Source organism: Arachis ipaensis, chromosome B4 (genome assembly GCF_059453495.1).
Source record: "Arachis ipaensis isolate K30076 ecotype BB chromosome B4, ASM5945349v1, whole genome shotgun sequence".
Lineage (NCBI taxonomy): Eukaryota > Viridiplantae > Streptophyta > Magnoliopsida > Fabales > Fabaceae > Arachis > Arachis ipaensis.
Genome location: NC_142439.1, coordinates 114935595 through 114953504, shown reverse-complemented (window position 1 = coordinate 114953504; position 17910 = coordinate 114935595). Strand labels below are relative to the sequence as shown.

Below are 17910 nucleotides of genomic sequence, written 5' to 3'. Positions count from 1 at the left end.
TCCAAACCTCCAAACAGCTACCAAAACACCATAAAACCTTATTTAACATACTTAAACTACCAAACATACTCAACTAACTAAACAAAACATGAAATTAAACTAATTCTATCAATATATACAAAAGAAAAAATGAAAGGATTTTACCATGGTGGGTTGTCTCCCACCTAGCACTTTTGTTTATTGTCCTTAAGTTGGACTTATGGGGAGCTCCTCATCAAGGTGGCTTGTGCTTGTATTCATCTTGGAACTCCCACCAATGCTTGGTTCTCCATTGTGCCCCATCATTCAAGATTAATATCTCCAAGCTTTGATGGAGTTCTTCACAAACCATGGGCTCCCAATGTTGATCCTCATGTGTTCCCGGATCCCATATTTTGTCTTCACACCCATCTCCAAGTTGATTATCATTAATCCATGTGGGTGGTGAGCAAGGTGAATTCTCAACAAAGTGACCAAACATCCTTCTAGACCCATGTACTCTAGTTATACACCAACCTTTGCTATCAAGCTTTGGACACGTGACCATAATAAACCTAGAATGATGCTTCCAACCACTAACCATCTCCTTTTTACTCTTAAAGCCACTAATTTTTCTAAGTTGATCATCCGTCTCAAGCAAACCATATTCAAGGGGAATAACAAAGCTTAAGTATAAGGAATTTACCCACTTGAATGAGAGAATGGATGGTGGTGGCTTGGGGAGAGGTATCTCCAATGTGCTTGCAAGCTCTACTCCCTTATTTGCTTCCTTGTCAATCTCCACCTCTTCATAAACTTCTTCATTTTCAATCCTTTGTTCATCAACTTCCTCTAACTCTTCAACATCACTCAAGTCATAAATGGGAGGTTGAGAAAAATCTACCTCCACATCACTTTTAAATTCATTGGGAGAAGGTTCTTCAAATTCAAAGGATTCTTCACCAAGAAGATTGGATGCATGATCTTCATCACCAAGGGAACTCAATTCTTGCTTCATTCTCTCCAAGTCTTCATATAGAATATGCCTCGGAGGTTGTGCACATTCCTCCTCAACATCAAATTTACTCTTCTTGGAGGGATTTTCTTTGATTTTAGCTTCCCATGGAAGTTCCGCATCTCCTAAGTCTTCAACCACTTCTTCCTCTTCTTCAATGGTCCTAGGTTCCTCTAATTGTTCTAACACAAAGTAGCCTTCCTCCTTTTCCACCGGAGTTTCCAATCTCTCCTTCATGCTATGCTCTTCTTGAGCCATGGGAGTTCCTTGAGTGTCCAAAAGTTGGGATGCTAACCGGTTTACCACCACATCCAAGGCGGTCATGAATTGTTGCACATCCCTTGTCATCTCCTCATGTCCTTGAAGAAGAACACCAAGGGTTCCATCCATTAGAGGTTGGAGTGGATAAGAAGGTTCATTGTCATGGAGAAAGGGTTCATTATAGGAAGGTGGTCCTTCTTGGTAAGGTGGTGGTGTGTATTGAAGTGGTTTTTGGGAGTAGTAATCTTGGAATTGTGGTTCCATGTATGGCTCATATGGTTCAAAAGGAGGTTGGTATGGTGGGTAAGGATCATGGTCATATGGAGGTGTTTATTGAAAATAGGCTTGTGAGTGTGGTTGAGGGTCATGTTGAGGATATGACTCATAGGCATATGGTGGTGGTTCTTGAAAATCACAAGGAGATCCATCATAGCCATTTGATTGATATGCATCAAAGAATGGCTCTTCCTCATAGCGCATTGGTGGGGGTTGTTGCCATGATGATTGATCATAAGCATATGGCTCTTCCCACCTTTGATTGTCCCATCCTTGATACACATCTCCATTATAGTCCTCATCACCTACAACATAGTTGTAATCACACTCATAGCCAAAATGAGAATTCATAATGGAAAGAGAAAACAAAAATCAAAAGATAATGGAAAATAAGAGAAATAAAATTCTACAACTAGCAAATAAATCAAAAAGCAAGATATCCACACTATTCACATATGTACAATAACCAATAACATAACACCATTGCAATTCCCCGGCAACGACGCCATTTTTGACGAGTGGATTTTTGATGGTTTAGAATTTCACAAATGAATTCTCGTTGCAAGTATAGTTTCTAAACCAATCACTAATCCTTTCATACAAAAAGTTGTTTGTCACTAGTACAAACCCCTAAAATTTATAAACCGAAGTATTGGACCTCGGGTCGTTCTCCCTAGGAATTACAATAAAGTGTCTTGTTATTGGTTATGAGTTATTTTGGGGTTTTGGATAAGAAGCATGAAAAGTAAATGGCAATGAAAATAAACTAACAACTATAAAAGGCTCTTGGCAAGGTATGAAAATTAGAAGTCCTATCCTAGTTATCCTTCTCAATTGTGATGAGAATTGTTCATTGCTACCACTTAGTTAACCCTTATTAATTAAAGGAAAGTCAAGTGGATGAATTGACTTGAGCCACAAGTCCTAGCCAACTCCCAAGGAAAGACTAGCTTTAGTGCACTCCAAACCAATTAGCAATCTCTCCAATTATCACTCAACAAAGGAATTAGATAACTCAAGTGTCACTAATTACTCTACCTAGGCCAAGAGGAACAAAATCTATACTAAAATCCAACCAAGCATTTCATTAAACACTTAGAAGGCATAAAAGAAAAGCAAAGTAATTTGATAACAAAAATAGAATCTAACAACAATTATGGCAAGGAATTAACAACAACAATCAAAAGGAACACAATTATTATGAATTACCTCTAATTAAATTGAAAGAAAATAGAAGGAGCAAAAGTAGATCTACAACAAAACATAAGAACAACATAAAGGAAATTACAACTAAAGAATAGAAGAAGATGAATGTAGCAACAAAGAATTGAGAGGTAGAAGGAGATGAAAGCATGAATTAAAATCTAGATCTAAGATTATTGAACTAAACCTAATCCTAATTCTAGAGAGAAGTGAGAGCTTCTCTCTCTAGAAACTAACTCTAACCACTAAACTAAGCTAATTGGTAACTAACACATGTTTCCCTCTTCACTCCTTGGGTTAAATAGCATCAGAAATGAGTTGGATTGGGCCCACAAGGCTTTAGAATTCGTTGGCCACGTTTTGCTTTAAGTGAACTAGGTGGCAGCAACGGCGCGTGCGCGTACTTTGCGCGTGCGCGCCATCATACATGTAGCAACTATGGCAAATCTTATATCGTTTCGAAGCCCCGGATGTTAGCTTTCCAACCCAACTGGAACCGCATCATTTGGACCTCTGTAGCTCAAGTTATGGCCGATTAAGTGCGAAGAGGTCGGCTTGACAGCTTTCCGGTTCTTCCATTTCTTCATGAGTTCTCCAACTTTTCATGCTTTCTTTCTTCATTCCCTTGATCCAATCTTTGCCTCCTAAACCTTAAATCACTTAACAAACATATCAAGGCATCTAATAGAATCAAGGTGAATTAAATTTAGCTATTTTGAGACCTAAAAAGCATGTTTTCACTCTTAAGCACAATTAAAGGAGAATATACAAAACCATGCTATTTCATTGAATAAATGTGGGTAAAAGGTGATAAAATCCCCTAAATTCAATACAAGATAAACCGTCAAATTGGGGTTTGTCAGGTACAACAAGAAAGTCATTCGAAGAAGTTTCGCACTAAACGATCTGGTCTTGATCAGAAACGACATAGGAGTCAACAAATCGGGGGAAGGAAAACTCGCTGCCAATTGGAAAGGACCCTACAAAATTAGTGAGGTCTTAGGAAAAGGTTATTACAAGGTGACCGACTTAAACGGCACCGAGCTACCAAGGTCGTGGCATGCTTGTAACATGAAAAGGTACTATAGCTAAAAGCGAACTCTACTCCCTGATGTACTCTTTTCCCAACTTCATGATTTTTTCCCAAAAATTAAAGGGTTTTTCTGAAGAAGGGTTTTTAATGAGGCATCATAGTAGAGGCTAAAGGGGGAATAGATCATTAAACCCTTAGTAGCCGTAAAATACCTTCCCAAATAAATAAAGATCTTTTTTACAATATCTCTTATAAATTCCTTCTGGTTTACTTTTCTACGAAACGCGCCGACTTAAGCTCGATAAAACGTGAAAATCCCATGAACCGACCTAGATGGTCGTCAGGATAAAACGACGAGGTACAAGTCGGTGTAAAGAGGTTATAAAAGTTGATTGTGAGAAACTCGGAAACATTCCGACTCATAAGTCGAAATGAAAAACCGAGTAGAAAAGAAAACGCATCGCAAAAATAACCTAAGTTATAAAAACTCAATAAAACAAAGTTGAGTATAAGGAATAACAAAAAGGGATCGAAAAAACCTAGAAAAAGCTTAAAAGCTGTCCTAAAGTCCTTAAAAGCGAAAAGGCTCAGAAAGACAGACAAGCCAAAGAAAAGGTTTTCAGAAAAGATCAAAGGGACTTCGAAAAATCAAAATTAGAAAAGCATGCACACAAAAAGGTAGCTGAAACCCTCATACCAAAAAGGGTATTTTTAAAATAACCCTTATCCAAAGAAGGTAATTATAAATATTCTTTTTGTTTACGGCCATAAAAGGCCAATGTCGACACACCACCACCACAAATATAAAGAGTTTAAAAAAGGGGGGACCCATAGGCCAGGCCCCCATATAGCCAACAAATAACAAATTCTTAAAGAGCATCACCACCAGGACCAAAGGGAGTAGTCGGATCACCACCAGAGTCGGGAAGAGGAGTCGGAGCGCCATCAGGATCAGGGAGAGAAGTGTCCATAGGAGTCGGAGAAGAGGTGTCGAGAGGTCTGGAGGAACTCAGAACATCCTTTTGACGAGGAGGGGACTCAATGATTCTCTGCCCACGAGTCTTCAAATCTGACTCGGTGACGACCTCGGGAGCTGGGGGATAAACCATGGCACCATCAATAACGACCTTGTCAGGATCCAAAGGAGAGAGATCCAGGTCGGGAGCAAGGACTCCGACCTGCTCCTTAAAAATCCTCCAGGCCTCCTCTGCCCCCTCAGCAATAGAGTCCTCCAACTCGGTGTAGGCAGTCTGAGAGTTCAACAAATCCCTCCTTACAGCCACAAGGTCCTCAAATAAACTCTGATAACTCTCCTGCGCCTTCTTTCTCAAGCTCTCCTCCATGTTACATAGGGCTTGTAACTTGCTCTCCTTCTTTCGGAGGCCATCCCTCTCCTCCTTCAATTTGGCGACCTCCTTCTTCAACTCCTTCTCATGTTCCTGATATATGAGAAGCCTTCCCTCCAACTCTTCAACCCTAGAGGTTGAACCTAGAGAGCTAAGAGGAGTCTTCTCAAAAATATCGAGGAACTTGGCACAAATCCCTGCTGCCCTGATACTCTCCTCAGCCAGAATAGTGAGGTGGTTCCGAATAGAAACATCATCCATACCTATACGGGTATGGGATAGATGCATTTTCGGATAAATGCAGGAGCATCCACCTTAGCCTCACCTTCAAAAGAAGAGCCAGACTCTAAAGCCTTGCGCTTCTTCTTCTCTGGCTCAGGAGAAGGTCGGGGAGGAGGGGACGGCTGAGAAGAAGCCGAAGAAGAGATAACAATGGGTTGAGAAGGAGTCCCCAAATTTCGGGAAGAAGGGGGAGGAAGAGGAAGAGGAGAGCTAGTTACCCTGGCACCACCGGTTCTGGCGCGAGACCTCGCCTTGGCCTCCTGAACTCTCTGGTAAGACTCATTGGAATTCTTCCTCGCCATCTCTGTAAAAGAAAACAATTAGTAAAACAAGTCGGTAAACTTCAAGTCGGCAGAAACAAGTCGAAAACAAAGTAGATAAAAGCTACCTAGTTGTGTCTGGACAAAAGACGACGATCCCTGGAGAAATTTTTTGGTATCCAGATATGGGGCCCTCCCCCATACTTCTCGGAGGAACCCTACAATGGCTGCCTCCACCTCATCCAGATCCTCCAAACCATATTTCTCACAGGGGGAAGCCTCTAACCAGTACAAGGGAAAGCGAGGAGAAGAATTCTCATCCAAGAAAAAGGGGTGGTGACCCTCTACGGCTTGAACTTTGAAAAAATAATTTTTGAAGTCATGAAAAGATTCATCAAAAAGGGTAAAAAGCCTCCGACCTTGTATAGCTCGGAAGGATACCCATTGTTACTTATTATTCTGCCCACTGAAGGGCTTAGTCATGTGGAAAATAAAGAAAAAAAATCCTCAAAGAAGTCAGAAATTCCAAGGCATGGCTGATAAACTGATAAATTTTCAGGAAACCACATGAATTGGGGTGAAGGTGGGTAGGTGCAACATGGCAGTGCCGTAAAACAGCAATCTCAAAATCAGAGAAAGGGAGAAAAATGCCCAGGCGGGTGATCATGCTCTCGTACATATAAAAGAAATGAGGGGCTGCCTCTGAAGCCCTCCCAAAGCAAACCCGGTCTTCCGGACCCGGGGCCACCAGTTCATACTTTGGCTCATCCTCATCAGAGGTGCAGAGCCGGTGACGAGTGCGAAGGACAGTGATAAAATCAGTATCAACCAGAGGTTCCTCTCCTAAGACCGTGACATCGACCCACTGAGCAAGAGTTTCTATGGAAGTCATTTTTCTTTTCCTAAAAAAGGATTAGCCAAACCTACAAAGGAAAAAGGAAAAAGGAAAAAGATCACGAACAGGGTCTCTAAGGGATACGGAATCAAACAAAAAGCCTACGAAGTCAACTCCTCTCTCTAGAGTAAAGGCATGCAAACAGAAGCATTTCATAAAAGAGACAAGGAGAAAAAGACTAACCTTTTCCTGGTAATAAGGTAGAGGAAAACGAAAGCCTTCAAACGAGAAATGCTCCACGAACGGATGAGAAGAAAAATTTGAAAAATTGCAGAAACGAAGCAACGAAAGAGAAGGGAAGTATTTATAAGCACGTTAGGGGCATAATGGTAAAAGCGGACGCAGTCATTAATTGGTGCACCGTTACCAAGACAACCCCTACGCAAACCTCTAACGGACGCGACGTTTGATTAGACATAACTGTGAAAATCAAAAGTCACGAAAAGTCATGTCGGTTCCAAACCATCACGTCGGTCCGCCAACAAGTCGGCTACGACACCAAGTAGAATACTCGAACCCAAGTCCTAAAATAAATTGGGCTCGAGTAGGGGTACTGTTCATACCCTGGCCCAATGATGAGGCCCAGGTCCAAACGAAAGGCCCAATCCAAAGGATTGAGCCTCGCCCTACACCGACCTTCACCCCACGAAGTCGGTCCCCATCACGACTTGCTCTAAAGAAGTCGGGACGAAGATTAGCTGGCAGATAAACACTCATTCAAATGAGTAACTGCCCCTAAAATCTCTCTACCCACTTCCTGGAGCCATATCCCAACCTCCCTAAGATAAAGGGACGGTTATTCCCTATAAATAACGAAACTACACCAGCGGTGGTTATGGGTTCACCACTATAAATACACTGACACTTCTCAGGTATCTCAGAAGCCCAATATTCTCTAGACCTGTTTTGTTCCCTTTGCTGACTTTGGCATCGGAGTGTCTTTGCAGGTACCACCCCCCATTCTCTCATACCGAAGTCGGACGGGGCTTTGGATCATCAATCCGCTTGGATACTTCCTCATTCAGACGATTGGGCCAGCCAAACTAATCCAACCCAATAATCTCCGGTTACCCATCGTAACAGTATATTTGATAAAATTTTAATAATAAAAATATAAATATTAAAAAAACAAAAAATCTTAAGTTATAATTTATATTTTTTCTAAAATTTTTATTTAAAAAATATATTTTAATATAATAATAAAATATATTATTGTATCTAAACATAATTTTTAAATAATTTTTTATATAAGATATTTAAATATAAAATTAATTTTACTTTATTAAAAGTTTTTCAAAAAATAGATTATTTTAAAAAAAATTGTAAAAATTTATCCAAATAAACTCTTATTTTATCTTTTTAAAATTAATATTAAAAAATATATTTTAGCCTTTTACAATGTATTCTTAGATATTTTAACTTTTGTTAAAGTCAAATTTAAATTTAATTTTTAATACAATTTAATATTTTTTAATTTAAAATGGTATCTTAATTCTTTTCTAATTAATATTTTTTAAAATATTAAAAATAGTATTTTAATACTTTTACAACATTATTCAAAGGAATTTTTTTAAATAAATAATTTAATTATTTTAATTACCAAAATATGTAATTTGTAACGTATTTACTAATTTATATTGCATTAATTTATCTCATTTACGGTATAAACAAGATATGTGTATTTGTAAATATAAAAATATAATTTTTGAAAGTAATAAAAAATATTAATAATTTAAATAAATTGGACCAAAGTATTATGTGAAACCGCCCATCTTTCTTATTATGTGAAATAGTCTATCTTCCTAATATTTGGAAGTGTTCTATTGTTAAGAGTTTGGTCTAATTTAAATTATTAATATTTTTATTATTTTTAAAAATAATATTATTTTTATTTACAAATATACATATCTCGTTTACACTACTGTAAACGAGATTTTTGTATTTTTTCAAATTTTATATATCTTGTTTATACAGTATAAATTAATGCCATATAAATTGATAAATAGGCTACAAATTTAATTAAAATAATTAAATTATTTATTTTAAAAATTTCCTTATTCAAAAAATATTTTAATCTTCTTATAATTAGTTAAAATAATATTTTAGTATAAAATATCATATAATATATTTTTAAATTAAATTAATATCTAAAATAAAAGTATAAGAAAATATAAAAATTAAATCTATCTTGTCTTCATATGCAATCAAACAAGATTCAGCTTTTGTAACGGTAAAAGAAGATAAACGAGACATAACATGCTAAATGTATATTAAAATTAGTTATTAAAATTAATTATTATATATTTGTATATAAATATATGTATAATTCAATTTATTTTTTATGTGTGTTTTGTATTTTAATGTATATTTTATTTTAATAATTGATTCTAATAACTAATTTTAGTATACAACTAATATTTGTCAAAAGTATGATCCTATAAAATTTTCGTTCTTTTAGAGAAGTTTACAATGGTAATTAAAGACGCAATCTGAACGAAAAATAAATAAAGAGCAGCATGATTTACACATAGTTAGAGACAAATAGGGTTACATTGCATATAACCACTAAAGATAGTGTACTCGTGTACAATTTCATGCATTGATTGGTATATGCTTCCATGCATTGACACGTGAATGAAGATGTGCACAATGATAACACTCTTAGATTATATGATAGTAATACGTACATTATAAATTTCAGCACTATCACGGTAAAAGAGACTAATTTGGTTGTAGTGATGCATTTTTCAATTTGATAAATATTAAAAATATGTGGATAATTTTATTTAAATAACTGTTAGGTTAAATGATAGTGACACCTACATTATTGATTTCAGCACTATCATAATAAAAGAGACTAACTCAATTACGGTGATGTATTTTTTAATTTGGTAAATACTAAAAATATATGTATAATCTTGTTTAAATAATTAATTTTTATATATACTAACTAAAAAATTAAAAGAAAAAGATACCAGATGCAAATGATATTTTTACTGTTAATCTGAATTTTGTTTATAAATTAGTATTAAAGTCCAACTTTAACAGCAGTCTGTCAAATATAATGAGAAATTTTTGGGTTAGCAATATTTAGTATTTTTTATTATTATATTAAAATGTTTTTTAATTATTTCAAAAATTAAAATTCTATAGATGCGAAAATTGAAAATTTTGTACATTCAAATTGAAAGAAAAATTAAAATTTTATAAATAATTAAAAAAGAAATAGAATAATAAAATATAGGACTACAATTAACTAATTATCAGTGGCAACTTGCAAGAGCAGTCACCAACATGCCAAGTATGAGAAATGGCTCTGCACTAGCCTGCAAACATTAAAATAAGACGCATATTTCATTTGATATAAGTGTAACTCCGCTCTTTAGATTTTTATAATAGTAATTTTCCTTGTAATAAATGCAAACAATTATGTTTTTTTTTCAGATTATTCGTACATACTTCGATCAATGATGGATAATAGATAATTGAAAAAGAGAAAACTAATAATTTGTAAGGACGTATATAAGAAAATGCGTCTAAACTATTTTATTTAAGAAGCAGAGAGATAGTGTCAACCAAAATTTCACGTGGTGACTGGTGAACATGTACTTATATTTAACATCGTATTTCTCAGGGTCCTTGAGAAAGTACTGGAACTGAGAGGCAAAAGCCATTAAGCTAATCATTTAGTATTGGTATGCAAATTTTTAGCAAATCTGAATTGGTTTAATATCTAATAATCTAGAAACGAAATCTATTCCTTTTTATAAATATCAATTTTAAATTGTGCACCAAAAATTTTAATTTGAACTAACAAAAAAAAAAAACTTGAAATGGAAAAGAGAAATTAAAAAGACTAAAATAAAAAAAAATTCAAAAGAAACCAAAGATAACGAAATAAAACTAAGAGTAAAGTATCGTTTTTGTCCCCAACGTTTGGAGTAAGTCCTATTTGTGTCCCTAACGTTTAAATCGTCCTATTTGTATCCTTAACGTTTATAAAAGGATTCAATATTATCCTACTATCAATTATACTAACAAATCAGATTATATTTTTCAATTATTCTCACTTGGATGTATTCATTCTCAATTAGGTCTCACTTGGATGTGTTCGATTTTAATATTATACCCACTATTTGTGTTTAGATTCAATTATGTCCCTAGAAAAGTAAATTATGTAAATGTTGTAGGAATTAGTTTCAACTTTTAATGAGCTATTTTTCGGAGTGAATCATCGATTCTATCCCAGACATTTGTATTCTAACTTCAAGAAGAGATTTTTAAAACTCAAACTAAAACGTTCATGATATGTAATTGACGGCAGGATAACATTGAATCACTTTTACAAACGTTAGGGATACAAATAGGACGATTTAAACGTTAGGGACACAAATAGAATTTACCCCAAACGTTGAAGACAAAAACGATACTTTACTCTAAAAATAATTTAAATAAATAAAATGTCTCTGACATGATCTGAGGGTTTTGAATTCAAATACAATGCGTAAGAACAAAAGAAAGTAAAGAAAGGAAAAGCTTTGCAAAGAAAGTAATTTGCAAGAAAAAATAAAAAGGAATGTAAAACAGTGGAAGAAATTCAACAAAAACTGTAAACTCTGAGTAAGATCAGAAAGTTTGTTGGATGTTAAATTGCGAGAGTGATTTTTTCTGAAAACAAATTCCAACCTCAATTCCTTCCAAACTTTATCTATTTATAACCACATTTAACCAATCAAATTCAATCACGTGTTTTGTAGATGAAAAACCAAATATAATTGTTCCCGCCATATAAATGATGCAATAACCGTCTTTAATTATCTCAATTACTAGTCTTTCCATTGTTTCGATCATCGAATCTTACACAAACCTTTTCGATCAATCTTCCTTGTTCATCTATGACTACCTTCGATAAACTCAAGAACCTGCTCGAGGAATCCTAACAAATATTGTTGATATATTTACCACCAATTTTGAATTTATTTCAAAACAACAATTTGTCCCCTTGAATCGACGACTTCTAGGCTTAAAAAATAACAAGTCTGTCTATTCAAACAAATTGTTCTTTTTCCTTTTTATCTTAGTAAAATTTGCGAAGAAGAAATGAATTTAAATCTAAAAAGAGAAAACGTTTGGAATCCATAATTGACATCAAATCTGGGAAATCACTCCACTAAGTATATCTATTAAATGCGCGTCCTATCATGCACACTTCCCTATTAATTTCGAACGTTTAACTTCTTCTTTGTTAAATCCTTTCATTTTCTTTTATATATACTTCACTTGATGAACTTTTGAATTTTTTCAAAAACTTTTTCATTACACACCTTTCTTTCCTAGTGTAATATTATTTCAATTACCTTGTTCTTCGTCTGTAAACAAAAACCTTTTCCTTCTCAAAATTTTTATTGTATGTGGAATTCAACTTCATCAACTCTTTCTTTCTTCAAGGTATTTTTCATATACTCGCCACATACTTTTGAATCATCAATTAAATATAGGTTTAATTACTCTATTAGTTCCTATAGCTTCACCAAATTTTTAATTAGGTCCCTATACTTTTTTTTCTTTCAATGGGTCCCTATACTACTTTAATTTTATAATTAAGTTCTTCATAGTATAAAGAATATTAGAGTTAACTGAATATTTCTTCGCAAATTGAAGGTATTTATAATTAAAAAACTTAATTAAATCATTGACTGCATGCGTTCTGGTAAAAATATTATGTTAATTTTAACATTTTTAACATGAAAATAACATAATTACAAAATTAAAAGCAGTGTAGGAATCCAATTGAAGGTATGTTGAAAGTTGGCCCAAACCATAGGTGAAAAACCTGCCACTATTGCTGCCTCGAAGAGAAAAGCAGAATCATCCAAAGTTTCAAGGAAAAAAAAAATGAAAGCCTCGAAAACTTCTTCTGCAGCATCAAGTTTGGCATAGGTATCAAAACAAACAATATTTCTAATTTTTTTTATACTTATGTTTCAAAGATTAGTTATCTAATTTTTTTTAGACAAAAAGCAACACTCTAATAAGTCGGTCGAATCTCCTTTAAAAACACCAAGTACCAGAAATTCTCCATCGAACACTGCAAGTGTCGAGGTTGACCCTGAAGACATTTCTTCTAGTTCTTGATTATAACTTAGAAGATTCTGAGAAAACCAAGGCATTTGCATTTTCTATTATATATACAAACGTAAGAATACAACCTCTTTAATTGAAAGGTTTGTATGCAGGAAATAATTCCTCCTCAGAGAAAGACTACCGCCAGCCTTACTTTTCACCAATTATCTTTTACTTCTTTTAGCGCCAACTCATCTCTACCAATCAATACTGAGCCAAAAAAAATAACAAATGTTGAAATAAATTTATTGCAAACTAGGGTTGTCATTGAAGCTCCATCGACTACACATGATGTCATCATAAATACTCCTTTCAACAAAGTCGAGCTCACATCCTTTGCATAATACCCAATTTCTTATTTGCTTCAAACTAGAAATACAGAAGTCGTAAACCAAAAAGAAGAAACCATTGATGTCAGCCAAGGTGATGATGTTGTTAGTGAGTTTCTTGGAGTTATCTCGAAAATCTCCAAAGGCAAAAAGGCTAAGTTATCAAGTTCTGAGAACAAATCAGTTCATCTAGATCAGAATCCACAAGTTCCTAATCTTCTTGAAAGCACACATGATCAAAATGTAACAAGAGATTCTATTGATCCTGGTGTTTTCGATCTTCTTCAGAAACTAAAATTTCTGCTTGTCAATCATGTTGAAGAATGATTTTCACAAGATGGGCTTGATGCTGCATTTAATTAGATTTTGATTTCTAATATTTCCCTTCAAGATCCTTCTAATCAAGTCAAGCCATTCGTGTCTTTTATGAATCACACAAAAAAACTTTTCTCATGCCAAAATGAGCTTGAACTCCATCGAAAAGGAATGAAAGAGATTAAAGATCAAAGTGTCCAGGTTGAAGTTTTCTTAGCTGATAGAAAAAATAAAGTATCATATTATGAAGCTCATCTAACTGATGCTTCTATTGAAATGAATCAGCTAATCATTAGAGAAAAGGAACTCGAAAGAGAACTCGTTGAAATCAAGCAAAATAAAGTTCTTCTCCAAAAACCTCTCGATAAACTTCAAAATACCAAACGTTTACTTAACAAAGAGGTTCTTTCATTTTTAAAGGAAAAAGATGATTTGGACAATCGAGCTTTCCAACATCAGATTGCAGAAAGCGAGCGTCTTCAAGAACTTCAGTCACTTGCACAAGATCACTCCTGGATAAAGGAACAACTAGACCAACTCTTGCAACTCTATGAAGATTGAAGGCTTGGAATGTCAAGTTTCTTTTTTGTAAAGACATTTTGAATTTATCTTTATTTCAACTTCAAACTCAATTACGGTTTTGTAAACATTGATACTGTTTTAAGTACTTTCTGTTTATCGATTTAATTTCTATTCCAGTATCAATATGTTTAATTTGATATGCATTCTCTGAATAAAAATTAATTATTTGAAAAGGTTCTTCTCAAGTAGGGGACCATTTTTCATAAACTCTTTATTTTTTATCAATCAGCGAAATAACTTTTAAAACTAGTTCACCAATACCAAACACTTTTTCTTTTACTCGTCGATTATATATGCGAGCCACATTCTCTTTTTGATGAATAATGTGATCGAGTGCTAATAAACACTCATTATCCAAGTTGTTCAACTTATTAAATATTGCATTCCAATAATTTTCAACTAATAATTTCTCTTGACACATCACCCTCATAGTATTAAGATTAATTTCTAAAGGCAAAACTGCATCATAGCCATAAACTAATTTATAAAAAGAGATTGATGAAATAGATCATTACTAGTAGGGGTGTCCGCGGATCGGATCGGATTGGATATGGCCAAAAATTCGATCCGATCCGCATTAAAATTATCGGATCGGATCGGATCCAATATCCGCAGCTTTTAAGGTCGGATCGGATCGGATATCGGATATATCCGCAAAACACAAAAATATTTTTAAAAGCTTATTTTTATTAAAAAATATCAATAAAATTCATTTTTTCTATTCTTTTAAATATGTTTACTTTTAAAATAATATTAAACATACTTTTCTTAAATAATAAATTAAAATAATATAACATATATGATAATTATTAATTGAAATAAAACATAAAAAGAATATTTACTTATTTATTTCTTTAATTTTGCGGATACGCGGATATGCGGATATCAACACAAAATCCGCAATCCGATCCGATTAGTGTGTGGATCCGATCCGATCCGATCCAAAAGCCTTGCGGATCGGATCCATATCCGCAATTTTCGGATCGGATTCGGATAAACACCGCGGATATGCGGATCGGATCCGATCCATGGACACCCCTAATTACTAGTAGTAATAATTTTTGTGATATTGATCATTTTTTTTATTTTTTAAGATTTTATCAAAAAACAAAACAGAGTGAAAAATAATAAACAAAAGATAGAATTGTATGTGCTATTTTTTATTATAATTTTGACTCTTTTTCTATAAAATTTTAAAATGAAAGTACAAAATATTTTTCAAATTAAACAGATCTTTATATTTCTTAATTTTGAAAACAATCATATTAGATGTACAGAAAAAATCAATCATCAAATTATATTTTAATACAAAAATACATTTTAAAAATAAGTTAAACTATATATATATATAGTAACTAATTTGGTGATTCATTTTTGGTGTGAACATAAGATTTTTGTTTCGCAAAATAATGACCTCCTGGCCTCTTCTTCTTGAAAATAAATATGCTAAGCAGCATTCATTTTTAGAACTAACTAACTCTACTTCAGCATGCACCGGATAAATACCAAAACACTGAATTTTAGTTGAAAGTTACTTGTTGAAAAACATTAAAAAAAAAAAGAACCAAATAATCAAATCAATAGCAACTTGCTACTAGATCTCTTAGCACAGTAAAAATGTAGCACACCATGGCAAACTGATGTAACTTGCTCCAAGGGCTAGGTTTCCTATCCATCCATTTCGTTTTAACTAGAAAAATTAGAACACTTGTGAAGCTTAGACAAATGACAATACAAGATAAACGAAACAAGTGATGAAATAATACCTTCTTTAAACAAAAGACATGGAAGATAATATAGTTGTAAATTAAACTCACCTTTTAAATCGGGTACCAAATTACATGTTCTATTTAAAATCAACACATATACAGAAGGATTAACATGCCTAAGATAGATGAAAAACTTCTTTTTGTCTTCCATTTTTGGTTTTTGGTCAACAGAGGATATTATTAGAAAGGGTAATATGTTTTTTTTTTTCGGGACTACAATGAGTTTCAAAAATATTTAGTATTTCATTTATTTTGATTTTATTCCTAATGTTTACGATCAATTTTAAAAATATTTTTTTGTTAATTTTTTATAAATAACAATTAGTCAATTTTTTTTTAATTTTACCCTTTAATTATCTTCTATTCTAAAACACTAACTCAGCATAGAATTTGATGGCCTTGTTATATTTGAAACTTTTAAGTTGTACCAATTAAAAGTTAGCAAAATTATCCCCTATGCCACTTGCTTTTAGCAGAATATGGTATGGTAGATACGAACAAGTTGTCCAAAACTTGTTTGTCGTGTAATGATGGGTGAATAAATTAACTGTGATAATCCTATTTTTATTAGTCGGAATGTCTTAAATGACCAACTCAGTTTTAGCATAGAAGGGTGATGTGTGAGAAGCTTTGTTTTGTTTTTTATTTTTTGGTATCAAGACGGGGCTAAAGCCCTGTGAGAAGCTTTTTTTTTGGTTGAGAGCCAATCGGTGTTGGGCCTAAGCTGTTTTTGTTCGATCCAGGCGGGTTTCTTTTAGCAGTGCCACTGGTGTCAGGTTGTTGAACTTACATTGCGAGGTGGTGCGTTTCATGACCAAAAAAAAAAAAAGTGGTGCATTTTGTCTGACGCGTTCATTAGAATCAGATACTAATAAGATACAAGAGTAGTACATCTAATTCATTTGAGTATATTTTGAATTTGTATTACAATATTATAATAATAATATTACAATGATCATTCAATGAATTTAATAAATTATATAATTAACAGCATATTACTTATTTTTTTTAAAATAATACGATATTTTTTATTGATTTTAATATCATTTAAAAAATATATCCAATACAAATTTTAATTTTAAATCATTTTAATTACATTTAAAAATAAAAAATAATATCTAAGCTTAATTCCATTAACATTGCTCTAAATTTAATATTAATATTAAAATAGTATCTAGTAAGCCTAATTAATTGTTATTTAAATGTGTATATTCTAATTCTATTATTCTTTCTTTATGGAATTTTATATTTACTTGAGTTAAGTTAGCACTTACTAAACATGGATGCCCTTTATATAAACTTCCACTTTACATAATTTAAAAGAACAAGTCAACAAGCATCTAAACTACCATGGTAGCTGAAAATCTCCTCACTGACTCTGTAAGAAGATGTAGCATAATGACTTGAATGAAGAAGAAGCCAAGAACAACGTGATTTATATATAGTTAGGAACAAATATGATTGTATTGCATGTAAAATAGTAAAATCATGAATAGTAAACAACAAAGGATATGTTTCATACATTGACTCGTAGACACAGATGCAGCTAAAAGTGAATTAAGACGCACATAATAATAATACTGTGAAGGTAAACTATATTAATAAAGACATACATAATGATAACACTGTTAAATTAGATGATAGTGACACGTATATTATTGTTTTCAGCGTTGTTATCATGGTAAAAGAGACTAATTTAAATGCAGTGATGCATCTTTTAATTTAATAAACACTAAAAATATATTTATAATTTTATTTAAATAATTAATTTTTATGTACACTAACTCAAAAAGTTAGAAGCGGAAGATACAATATGCAAATAATATTTTGACTGTCAGTTTGAATTTTGTTTATAAATTAATATTAAAGCCCCGCTTTAGCAGCGGTCTGTTAAATATATAACGAGAAATTATTGGATTAGCAATATTTAGTATTTTCTATTATTATTTGATTAATATAAATATTAAATTATTTTTAATAAATAAATTTTATTAATTTATATATATAAATTAAAAAAAATTAAATAAATTATATTAATTTATGTATGTCAATTTTAATAAATATAAGTTAAATTATATAATTTTTATGTATAAAATTTTTATAAATATAAAAAATTATTATTAATTAAGTATTGACAAAAAATAATAATATTTACTGATTATATAGTATTATTCACATAGAATATAATAATAATAATTATTATTAATTAAAGTTATTTAATACTAAAAATATCTCCAATGCTTAGGTTTCTGTTTTATATTTA

The 17910-nt window shown here is 32.7% G+C and overlaps 1 pseudogene; it reads right to left on the bottom strand.

Annotated features, from left to right (window-relative positions):
* Positions 1-214: 214 nt before the first annotated feature.
* Positions 215-1861, bottom strand: LOC148568864 (uncharacterized; annotated as a pseudogene).
* Positions 1862-17910: the final 16049 nt, after the last annotated feature.